The following is a 12,567-nucleotide window of genomic DNA, read 5'->3' on the forward strand; positions in this document are numbered from 1 at the left end:
CAGACAATTCAGGTAGTATCTTGACAGAACCAAATATTTCAAATTTTTGTCTCAGTTGTTCATTTCTTGTGACGGTAGGAACTGACATCCTGTGTCAAAACACAGTATTTCTAAATAGCTGCCTAAGGCTATTGCCTTTTGTTTTACCTACCACAACAAAACTATTCCAGGGAGAGTCAAGGCCAACTCTACCAATGCCTTGGCTTCATCTATGGCTTTTTGGAAAGAGTTGGATTCTAGAAGTATTCTAGAAGCAGTAACTTGGTCCTTCTCTAGTTCTAGATCAGGCTATGCAAGAGCCATTCTCTTTCCATCTCCCAACTATAATAAGCGAAGGTAATCTACTCATATAGCCAAGGTGTATGCCACGTTAATGAATATGATGAACATAGTACTGTTGTGTATGTAAACTTACCTTAACAGTAGACGTTCAAATGATCACTCCTGCGCTAGCCACTTCCTCCTTCCACCTCCCTTGTTTGTTTTTTTTTTTTGGGGGAGTATGTTATGTTGCTTATGCCAGGGTGTAGTTATTTATGTTTTGTTCTTCATGGCATTGTCCTTTCAGGGCTTAGCCTCCCTCTGTCTATTGACAGAAAAGTTCTGAGGGGCTTGGCGAACAAACTTGTGTTTTGATCAGCTCAGCTTCAGCTGCATGACAGTTTGGGTGACTAGAAGGTATGCTGAAGCTTTTGGAAGCCAGACAGCTGTTATATCCTTGGCAGGATATATCCCATATAGCTAAGGCTACTGCAGCAGGGATCATTCAAACATCTGCTGTTATGTTAAGTTTACTTACACAGCTGTAATTTATATGGATACCATTCTGATACATTGCATCTCCCCAGCTCTCTCTTCCTCACCATACAGAATTTTAATTCTGATATACTAACATTTTGTTATTACCTGCTTTATAGATAGAAACAGTGGTGCAGTACTGGGCTTTCCTGATCTGATGTAATAGACTGTAGCAGTTCATAGAAGTTTCTGGCTCCATTACCATAACTGTGGAGCTGGTCACATTTACTTGCTATTAACAACAGCCTCCATTTTCTTATATTATTCCTACTCCTCATACCACTAAACTCTCCTTCCTGAAAGCAAGCATAATCTAATGTAGAAAGTACAACAGCGTGTTCAGACTATGTGATGATGGAAGAGACGTAGCACTAGTGTAATAGTGGTATGCTGCTGTAATTTGTGTATATTTGAGTGTCTGTGTGTGTGTCTGTCTATTTGTTATGTGTAAGAAGGCAGCAGTACATATGTGTGTGTCTGTGTGTGTCTGATAAGGGAAGCAAAGCAAGCCTGTCTGGTGTATTATAAGATTTCACTTCAGTCACAGAACTGTGTACTAATCTCTAAGTACATATGCAATTACAAGATATTATATATTTATTATTTATTTATTCCAGTTTGGTGACCGGGAAGGTCCACTGGGCTCGAGAGCCTGTTTTAAGTGGAGGCCCGGGGAGAAAAGCTCCACATAACAAGTTACATAGAATATATCATTTTCACATTGCTAAGCTGCGAAGCTCCGCATAACAAGTTACATAACATACAGAATTTTCACATTGCTAAGTTACATAACAAACTGAAATAACAAAAGGAAAAAAGATTCATTTACATTGCATTCAATATGTAGTCGTACAATTATATACCAGGTCGGGTAGTAGAAAGAAAAGATATCCAATACTTAGTAGCTAAGATGTTAAAAAGTAGTTATGAAGGAAAGGATGAGAGGCATAGTGTAATATAAATTATGTCTTCTAAATCCATGGAAAAGCTTTGGTCCAGGAATTCAGAAACTTGCAAGTTTTTACAATATTCTAAATTCTGTGAATTTGAAATAGGTCTTAGTTACTATAGCTATTGTATACAGCTTGATTTTTTTTCTGTTTAACTTCACTGGATCTATATTAATTTTGGTGGCTGTTTAAAACATGCCTCTCAACTGTACAGATTTTTGCAGAATGTCCAGATTTTTGCCTCATATTTTTGGCCCATTTTTCATAAAATTGTGGTTTTCTGGCAAATCATTAAAGATTGAAGTCAGAAAATAATGACAGACATTTGAGTTTCAAATGTCATACCCTTCACAAAATTAATGCTAATGTAAAACATGTTATTTTATCAACTTTCAAAGTTTGTAAGAGCAATATTTAAAATGTGTCGCTATTTTTGGGCCTTCGTCCCCCCCCGGGGGGCATCGGGGACTTGTCCAGATTTTTGCTTTTAGAGGTTGAGAGGTTTGGTTTAAAACAAATTGTATGTTATAGGTTGTGTCTGAAAAGGGATGCATATGGCTAATCTAGTTAACAGTAATAAAGTAAATATTTTGCCACAACATGACAAGGACAGTATTATTCTTTAGATAATATATTAAACACCTCTAACAGCTACAGCTGTTGCTTTTCTGTAAAGAGTTTGCAGTTTCATTTTGAGAGCTCAATATGGCCTACTGATTAGCTCCATTGAGAGGTAATTAAAAGGCAAGAAGATCAAATAAGTGCTTCATTAGAACCAGGTATCCCTAAATAAACTCTAAGGTAAGACCGACACTGCAGTACTTCGTATGCAGCTAAGCAGAGACTTTGTTTCAATGCATACAACACTAAGAATTTCAGCCAGTGAAACAAATTTACTTGGAGACGTAAGCTCTGTGAAATAATGAAAACATTGTGCTTTCCATGCTCTTTCAGATTTAGAAGACCTTTTACTTATTCCTGCTTACTAGGTCTATCAATACTGTGCTCCGCATACTACCTGTGCATGAACAAAGAGGAGAGGATAGTGCTACATTCACCATAATACATCCTTATTGTAATACTGCCATCAAGTAAAATGACTTTCCAGTTTCTTCATGACCACATATTATAACAGCCAATTTCTTCATATAACACAGAGCAGTTTACTTCTATGATACAACTTCCTCATACTGCATGAATGCTGCAACCTGCAGAAACACTACAAGCGCAACTGATTTAAAGCTTGTTCACTAACCTACTTTTACTTTCTAGCATTTATTAAATGCAGTGCAAAGTTCAACAACCTAGAAAATTACAGAATCTGTCACTATACTGCACAAATCTGATCTGCAACATGGTGTGCATGATATTATATTTGGTGACTGCCACAATATAGCACTGATATCACTACAGCACAGATTCACTGGTACTATTTAAAAAACATTTTCAATCTTCTGTTGGCATTACTAGAAACCACAACTTCTCCCATATTACAGCCAATAGAAAGCCAAGTGACTTCCTTCTACTAAGCCTAAATATTAGAAGTATATCCAACAAAGTCCATGAACTCCATGCCACCATATACTTGTACTCCGCAGATATAGTCATCCTGACAGAAACCTGGCTAAAACCTCACATTACCAGTGAGCAAATACTCCCTACAGGTTACGGCATACTAAGAGTAGACCGGCTAAACAAGAAAGGAGGCGGTGTAGCTATAATATTTAAACAGCATCTAAACATCCAGATCTTAAAATCATCAGCTCCACAAATAGGCAATGAAGAAATAATATATACCAACCTCAAAATAAACCAAAACAAAACCATCAACATAATTGGATGCTACTTCCCACCTGGCCAAAACATCCCTCCACTAGAAAACCTCCTCAGCTGGTCTACCCACCATCTCCCCAAGAAACTATCATTTTAGGTGATTTCAATATTGACTGGCAATCCTGTTCTGGCAACCATCCAACCCATCAGGTAAACCTTCATGGCTTCATCTAACTAGTCCAGTCGCCAACCAGGATAAATAAAAACTCCAGCAAGCACACTACCCTGGATTGGATACTAGTCAGTAAGAGCCCCCAGTCATATATAACAGGCTGCTTATCAGATAGCCTCAGTGATCACTCCCCAACATTTCTACTCAAAAAATACCTATACCAAGCTAAACCTGTCATCTACCGTAAAATACGTAAAAAACTAAACTTTAACCCACTCACATTCATCTCATCCCTCAAAGAATGTAACTGGCATCCTCTAAAGTACCTCAGTCTTGATGACGCAGTTGAATTTTTTAATGCTACCTTCCTGAGCATCCTTAATTCCCATGCCCCCATAAGACTTTCCAGAACCAAAGCACAACCCTCCCCATGGCTACAGAAAACTACTAAGCCAGAAATGAAAAACAGGGATAAAGCCTGGGAGCACTGGTGCAAAACCAAAACCCCCTCAACTAGACAGAAATTCCTAGAACTACGCAGTAGAGTCAAAAAGCTAATAAAACAGGACAAATTCCAATACTACCAGTCTGCCCTAGACTCCTCACAACACAGCCCCAAACAATTCTGGTCCTCCATAAACTCCATCCTCCACCCAGGTAAAGTCAGTACCCCTCCTCCTAACATCCCTCACTCCTCAGAAAATATTGCTACCTCATTCAACACACACTTCACACAAACCATACTATTACTAGCTAAACAACACAACCCCCCCTCCCCTCCAAACCTACACCTTCAACTAGTAATCTCCCTACTGCCTTCTCTTTTTCTCCTGTACCTACCTCCAACATAAAAAAAATCTCAACTAAACTTAAGCCCACCAAATTAGCAGCAGACAACCTCCCAAGTGAATACCTACAAATTGCAGCTGATGCTCTGGCCTACCCAGTATCTATCTTGATTAACCGATCTCTGTCAGAAAGTTACGTTCCCACACTGTGGAAAGTATCACATACAATTCCCCTCCACAAAGACGGACCCTCCACAGAACTAACTAATTACCGCCCCATAGCTATTCTCTCTCAACTCTCCAAAATACTAGAGAGATGCATACACTCTCAGGTCTCAGACTACCTCCTTACTAACAACCTACTTTTCAATACTCAGCATGGTTTCCGACCAAACCATAGCACCACCACTGCCTTACTCTCCTTTACTAACACTACCCTTCAGCATAAAAACAATTCAACACCAGTAGGCAGGAGAGAGATTTTTTGACCTTTTTAGGTCAAGCTCAAGTCCGAATAATGAAACCGGACAAGGGTGGGGTTTTGGCAATAATGGATATTGTTGATTACAACAACAGAATGTTGAGCATACTTGAAAGTGATACATACGAGGAGGTATCCAGAAATGAATTAAATGGTGCATACGGAAGGATTAGGGCATTAACAGAGGAATTATACATTGAAGCAAGGATAGATAAAACTATGTATAATTTTATGACCCAACCAGCACCTAGGTTACCTATCTTATTTGGCATTCCAAAAGTGCACAGAAATATTGAATGTTCATCAATGCGACCATTGGTGGACAGTAGGAATAGTACTACCTACATTTGTGCGAAGGTAATTGACAATATCTTAAAGAAATATGTAAAACAGCAAACACAAATTTCAAAGGATTCATGGTCCTTTTTAGAAAATATAAATAAATTGAAATATAGTGGTGACTACTTGTTTGTAACAATAGATGTGAAAGATTTATATTTGTCTATACCCCACCAAGAGGCTATTGAATGGGTTGCAGATATGCTGCGTTTCTTGGGAGCACCTATTGAAGAGATTAAACTTGTAGAAGAATTGATTGACACAGTTTTATCATATAATTTCGTGTTATTTAACACGACAATTTATCAACAGAAAGTAGGGGTGGCTATGGGTTCTCCCTGTGGTGCTAGCATCGCAAACTTAGTTATTGCCCATTGGGAGAGAGAGTTTGTGTTTAACAACCCTTTATATAAAGAAAGAATTTGGTTTTACACCCGTTTCCTTGACAAAATTTTTATTCTTTTTGATGGTAAGGTTGACGAGATGCAACGAATGCTTGAGTGTCTTAATGTTAGCACCAATTTTTTGAGTTTCACATCAACTTATAGTAACAACAAAATAGTATATTTAGATGTGGAACTCAGTAAAGATAATAAGAGAAAAATGTATGTGTCTAGGATCCATCGGAAAGATACATACTCAAATATGTTTTTACACTATACCAGTTGTCATCCTTTATCTCAAAAAAGATCTGTGGTAAAGGGACAACTGGTCAGAGCTGCCCGAATGGTTTCCAATGACAAAGACTTTGAAGACGAATGTAAATTATTACAGTCTTTCTTTTCAAAGAGAGGTTATCCACTTGGTTTAATACATGAATTGATGAGTGAAGTCCAACATAAAAGAGTTGTAGGTGTATATAACCCAATTTTAAGTGACATAGCACAAGACAACTCCTGAGTTAGAGTAGAGAAACAATCCTTTAGTCCTTATAGTTTCATTTCTACCTTTAATATTGATTCACTTGAAGTATCAAGTATCATTCAAAAGAATTGGGACATCTTAATGAAGGATGGCCACTTTAGGGGTTTATTTCCTTCACTGCCTAAAGTGGCTTTTAGGAGAGGAAATAACTTGAAATCTATTTTAGAGACTAAATTTAGGACATCTAGTAATAGGGATGGGATGTTCAAGTGTGGGATGTGCCGTATTTGTAAATATATAGACACAAGTACTTATTTTACTATAGGGAATAGGAAATTTAAAATACCAGGAAGATTTGATTGTACGAGTAAACAAGTTGTCTATCTAGCTAAGTGTTCATTTTGCCCAGCTTTCTATATAGGTAAGACGGACAGAAAGCTGGGCAAAAGAATCTATGAACATATTTACTGTATAAACAACAGTAAATTGGAAAATGCACTGGCTAGACATGTGAATGAACACCCAGGGCATACATTTAAATTTGGGGTCATTCACCAATTAAGAAGTGACGGGAGGGGTGGACCTGAATCATTAAAATTAGAAAATAGTGAATTACTTTGGCAATTAAGGTCAAATGCTTGCCAATATCCAGGTATAAACGAAACATGTTCAATTATGTGTATCCTGCGTTTAAAGAATTTAATGAGATAAAGTAGGTCACCAAAGAATTTATAAGTGGTGTTTACATTGGCATTAGGAAGATAGTATATTTGCAATATTTTATTAAAAGTGAGTCATACGTAGAAGTCTTAGAATTCATATAGATTATAGTACATTCAAATGTTTTATACTGTTGTGAGCTTTGTAACACTTTTTGACAATATTGTTTGATAACACTTTTTGACAATATTGTTTGATAATACTTTTTATAACATATTTTTTATAATATATATTTTCTCCATAACATCTTTTTTACAATATATTTTTTAATAATAGAAGTTCATAATATAAATTGTGTACTGAACGATAATATATTTTTAAATGGTAATGGATTTAATATATTCAAACATGTGACTTGGTTTTATTGTATTTAAATGGGTTGGACTATAATGTCTGATTGTTCTGAAGAAGTTGAGGTGTTTCCTTGACGAAAAGTGGATTTTACAATTAAACGCTTAACGCTCAACAGTATGTGGTTTTGAGTATCTGGTGCAACATTGTGAGTCTGGACTCCGTGTTTCGTGAATTTTGGCAGTACTTTTTTACTCTTGTTAGCAAAAAACAATGGCTATCTCTCCTCTGCTACTTACCTAGACCTATCTAAAGCATTTGACATGGTCACACACAAGCAACTTATCTCTGTCCTCAATAACCTATCTTTCTCTCAATCAGTCACCAACTGGTTTCAGAGTTACCTGTCTGACCACCAACAATCCGTTGTATGGCAGAATGACATATCTCCCCAACTACCTGTCCCCATAGTGGTTCCCCAAGGATCCATTTTTGGACCTCTACTCTTCTCTGTTTTCACCAATAATCTAGCCTCTGCCACCAAACATGGCACACTCATACAATATGCAGATGACTCAACCATCATCTACTCAGCCCAGTCCCTACCCAAACTGCAAAAAGTCACACAGAAAGCCTTTTCCTCTGTTGAAACTTGGTTATCCAATGCCCAATTAATACTCAACCCAAACAAAACTAAACTACTCATCTTCCAACCCACCAAACATACACAAAACAACTCTCACTTTAACATCACAGCAAAAGACAACACCACTATATACCCAACTGAACACACCAAATTGCTAGGAGTGGAAATAGACAATAAACTAAAATTTGACATTCACATATCCATGACCATAAAAAAGTCCACAAAAACTAGGAGCGTTATACAGAAATAAGCAACTTCTCACCAAAGCAGCAAAGATTTCAATAGCAAATTCCCACCTTATCTCCTCCTTACTTTATGCCTCTCCAATATATACCAACCTAAGGCAATGCGATCTAAACAAGTTACAGACCTGCTACAACAAAATCGCCAAATTCGCCACAGGGGCATCCTACCATAGTCACCACTATCTCTCACTTGCTGAACTGGGCTGGCTTGAACTCCCTCACCTCCTTCAATGGTATCAACTCTCACTTGCCCACAAACTAGTAAACCATCCACTAAATGTCCCATCCCTCCAGAATCTACTCCAACCCTATCGCACCACCAGACCACTAAGATCCAGCAACAAAAATCACTTGCAGATCACTAAAGCCAATAACTCTGCTGGTGAAGCACTATTCTCTTGCACCATAGCCAAATTATGGAACTCCCTCCCACCCACAATTACTTCCATACCATCATGCACCCACTTCAAAACTTTACTAAAAGCACACCTAAAAACATGCTGGCTATGCCCTTGCAACTCCCACTCTAATATCACCCACCCCATCCAACCACTACCTTTCTTTCCACTCCACTAACTACCTTGATTATAGCAAACTCAGATGCTCATAAGCCTAGTACTTATTATACAGCAGGAACTTCTTATTGTAACATTTGTTAATGTCTGTTATGTACTTCACAGATAAAGATTCTAGTTGTCTACTGATGTACTATGTTCTTCATCTGTAAATATGTTGTAAGTAATTGCTATGTTAAATTGTTAATTGCTATGTAATCCAATGTAACTACTGTCTGTTTATTTTAACTGTGAAGCTTTTCTCCCCGGGCCTCCACTGAAAATGGACCTACGTCCAGTCGGACACTCCCGGTCAACAAATGTAAATAAATAAATAAATAATAAATACATTTCAGGTGAATGTGTAAACACGTGTTTAGTTGTTTTCTGTGACTGAAGTGAAATTCTTATAATACCCCTGGAAATTACATGCAGCACAAACAGATAGTGTGGATGTTGCTTAAGTTTCTTATCTGTAACATTACATTTCTACTCTTTCAGGTGCATAATGTTCAGTTGCAGACTACCTTTTAATATGTATATAGGGATAAGATATGTGGCTTGGAGGAATATGAGATTAGAGAAGTGCAGTCAAAATAGCCATAAGGTTGCTATGACTGCAATAACAGTTAAGATTAAGTGAAGATGGAAAGGAAGTGATCAGAAATGTGTTAGGGGTAGTTTTCAAGCCCTTCTGTGGGAAACGAGGCCACCCATAATAAGTCATTAGGATGACAGGGAGCAGTAGAAGAGGAAATAGAAAGGTAGAGACAGACTGGGCAGTGCAAGGGAAGGTTCTGCAATAGGCGGGCTATAACTTTTTTGCTCATTAAAAAGGGTCAGTATAGTTAATACAATTTAAATGCTCTTTAATATGTACCACACTTGGGTCCGGAAAGCTTTTAGAGTTATACTACAGTAGTAATTGCTTTTGTTTTAATGTTATTTAGATTTTTTTAATTATTTATCAGTATCTTACCAACTTACAGAAAGAAAAATATGTGCTTAAGGCAAATAGTAGACATTTTGAAAGAAACAGTTTTTGAATAAAATGTTTTTTACCGTCTTTGTCCCCACTACTTGTCAACAATCAGCAGTGTCCTGGCCAACCGACACATCCAATCCTCATCACCAGGGAAAGGGTCATTGGGGAGTGACTGTCACTTAGAGAGCCACTGAGGTGAATTCAAGGGTTTTGTCTTTAGCCCTACATTTTCCTGGCGACTCTGAGCTTAAACAGTTGAAGGGGAACATGCAATGGGCTGTTCACAATGGTCATCCCTCACTTCTGGAAGGGATATTGCCAGCAAGTAGCCCTAACTCCTTCCCCTCAAGCATGAGACATGGTTTCCCTAGTCTCTGCCAGAGAAATCACACTTCCCTGTATGCTCCCTGAGCACTCACTACTTTACCCCCAAGAAGAGGTGAATGGGTCATACCCCCTCTCCTCCTTCCTGCCTGGTTACTCCAGTGCTGGGAATGTCAATTGAACCCCAGTCTGCTGAGTCACAGTAAGGGCTCTATCCCTCCGCTCCATAAATCCAGACTATTTGACTATAAAGGTATACTAACTGTAATTCTAAAATGTTGTCACTTGCTGTTGCATGCAAAACATGCTGCATTTTTTTGTTGGAATACATACTTGATAAAAAAAAATCTTGGTAAATAAAATAAGCCATGCAGAATTTAATAAATGTTTAACGCTTTTCTTCCAAAAGCGCATACAGGAATGTCACCTGATGAAGTTTCTGTATGCACTTTTTGAATGAAAGTGTTAAATGTTTATTAAATTCTGCTTAGCTTATTTGCTTTGCCAGTGTGTTTTTATTTTTTATTTTTTTAGTTAGTTGCTGCGTTGGGGGATAGTGAAGTAAGACTGTGAAATACATATTAGAATACTTCATGAGAAGGTCTATGAGCATTTCTATGCCATTAAATAAGTACTTTTGTGAATGTACTGAATCATTCTTAATCTAAATCTCAGGATTTATTTTTCACGTATTGGAATCATTATGTTCTACTTCTAGGGCAGGTGACATTGAGAATCAATATGATTATAAACCAGTGCTTTTTTCTAACAGATCAGGGATCACACAAAGTGTGCTTATATGACTGAACAGCTCTTTTTGGGTGTATACTTTATTAGAGTTGGAAGCAGTTTTCACTACCTGATTATGATGACTCTTGTTTTTCTTATTTCCAGTATGCATACTACGAGTGGAATAATGCTTTGTCTCAATAGACTTGTACAATCTTGCCTGATGGTACTGAATCGAGTCCATCATTGAATCATATTTGATTCATTTAGGGATATGATTTTTTTTGTCTTGAAGGACTTCTTGTTCACCCTTATCCTTAGAAAGGCTGATTTAGATATTAATATACCAGATAATTATGATGCCATTTCAGATATCCTATTTGTTAGTAATGTTTCTGAGATGTATCTGAGAAGGCGGCATGAGCACAATTGAATTATTATTTGAGAAGCAATGGGATTGATGACTGAATTCATATTTTCATCAATACACAGCATGAAGACAGCCTTAACCAGGGTCTAGAATAAGTTCTTAATGGTGAGTGTCCAGTACCATTGTTCTGTTTTGGCTTGGTTGGATTTTTCAACAGCTCACATGACACAGTAGACCACAAAGTCTTGTTGGACCATCTTTAACACTGTTGTGATATCACAAATGTCAGGGTTCATACTTCCTTCTCTTTCTATCATACATGTTGTGTGCCACAAGGTTAAATTTTGAACTCATCACTGTTCATTGTATACATACGTCTTTTGGGAGGCATTATTTAAAAGACAACTTTGCAGTGCAGTAATTTTGCTGAAGACATTCAACTTTACCACACCTTCCTCCGGGAATCAATGTTAGTCATTAAAAAATAGGCAAAGTATTTGGACTACATCCATAAAGTACAGTTGTGTAAATTCCTCCCTGCTGCATCAGCCTTTAGACTATATGGGTTGTTTGCTGCTCTGGAAACAATGACTGGCCATCTTCAAAAAGATCTAGCTCCCCCTCACTCCTTCAATCTGATTAGCTAATCCAAGGGAGGGAAATCAGTAGCCAGAGTGAAGCTTTCTTCAGGACATTCTTGTCCATACAATGAAAGAGGACCCTAACATCTAGAAATGACTAATCAATACGAACAATAGAACAAATTAAGTAGAAACCAAACACAACCCTACTTTACATCCCAACTACAACTACACACAAGAGGAAGGGGTGAAAGGTGGGTGTGGTTACTGCAGTAGTGAGGAATTCAGATGTCTACTGTTATGGGAAAGTGCAACTTCCACAACTGTACTACGTTCAGCATTTCCAATATTGTAGTAGCTCTTAAGCTATATGGGTTGAATACCAAAGCCTATCCATCCTGTGAGGATGATGGATATGGATCCAGGGGCCCCTGGAGAATCATCCCAGTAAAGTTTGACCTGGACCTAGTGAAGGAATCCAGTCTGCAATGCTTTGTAAAAGTATGTACAGAGGATCATGTAGCTGTAACTAGAATGTTTTTAGAGTCCACCCCTTTCCACTATGCCATCAAAGAAAATAAGGCTCTAGGAGAATGCATCTTGATTCTGCTTGGAATGGATTTGGCATGGTGGGAACAGCAAAAAACAATACTGAAGACAAGCTCCTTAAAACTGTCATTTTAGAACCAGTGCGACTCTTTTATGTCCCTTGGTAAGAAATAACTAGTTGATCAGCTTTTCTAAAGGGCATAGTTCTGTCACAACAGTAAAGAATGCCTATGAACATTCAGAGTATGCAGAACTTGTGCACCCCTGTTTTTTTGCGGGTCTGGGTAAAAATAGGGAAGACTGATGGCTTTATTCTAAGTATACTCTGAAACCACTTTGGGCATGAATGAGGGGTTTGTTCTTAAAGGTATCCTATCCATATGAAAATCCAGTAGGGCTCACCCACCA

At 37.8% G+C, this 12,567-nt stretch overlaps 1 protein-coding gene across 1 annotated transcript in view; it reads right to left on the minus strand.

Annotated features, from left to right (window-relative positions):
- PLEKHG7 (pleckstrin homology and RhoGEF domain containing G7) overlaps positions 1 to 12,567 on the minus strand; it is a 1,339,509-nt gene that overhangs the window by 1,295,284 nt on the left and 31,658 nt on the right. The window lies entirely within an intron of this gene.

Source organism: Protopterus annectens, chromosome 11.part0 (genome assembly GCF_019279795.1).
Source record: "Protopterus annectens isolate FY-2018-M chromosome 11.part0, PAN1.0, whole genome shotgun sequence".
Classification (NCBI taxonomy): Eukaryota; Metazoa; Chordata; order Ceratodontiformes; family Protopteridae; genus Protopterus; species Protopterus annectens.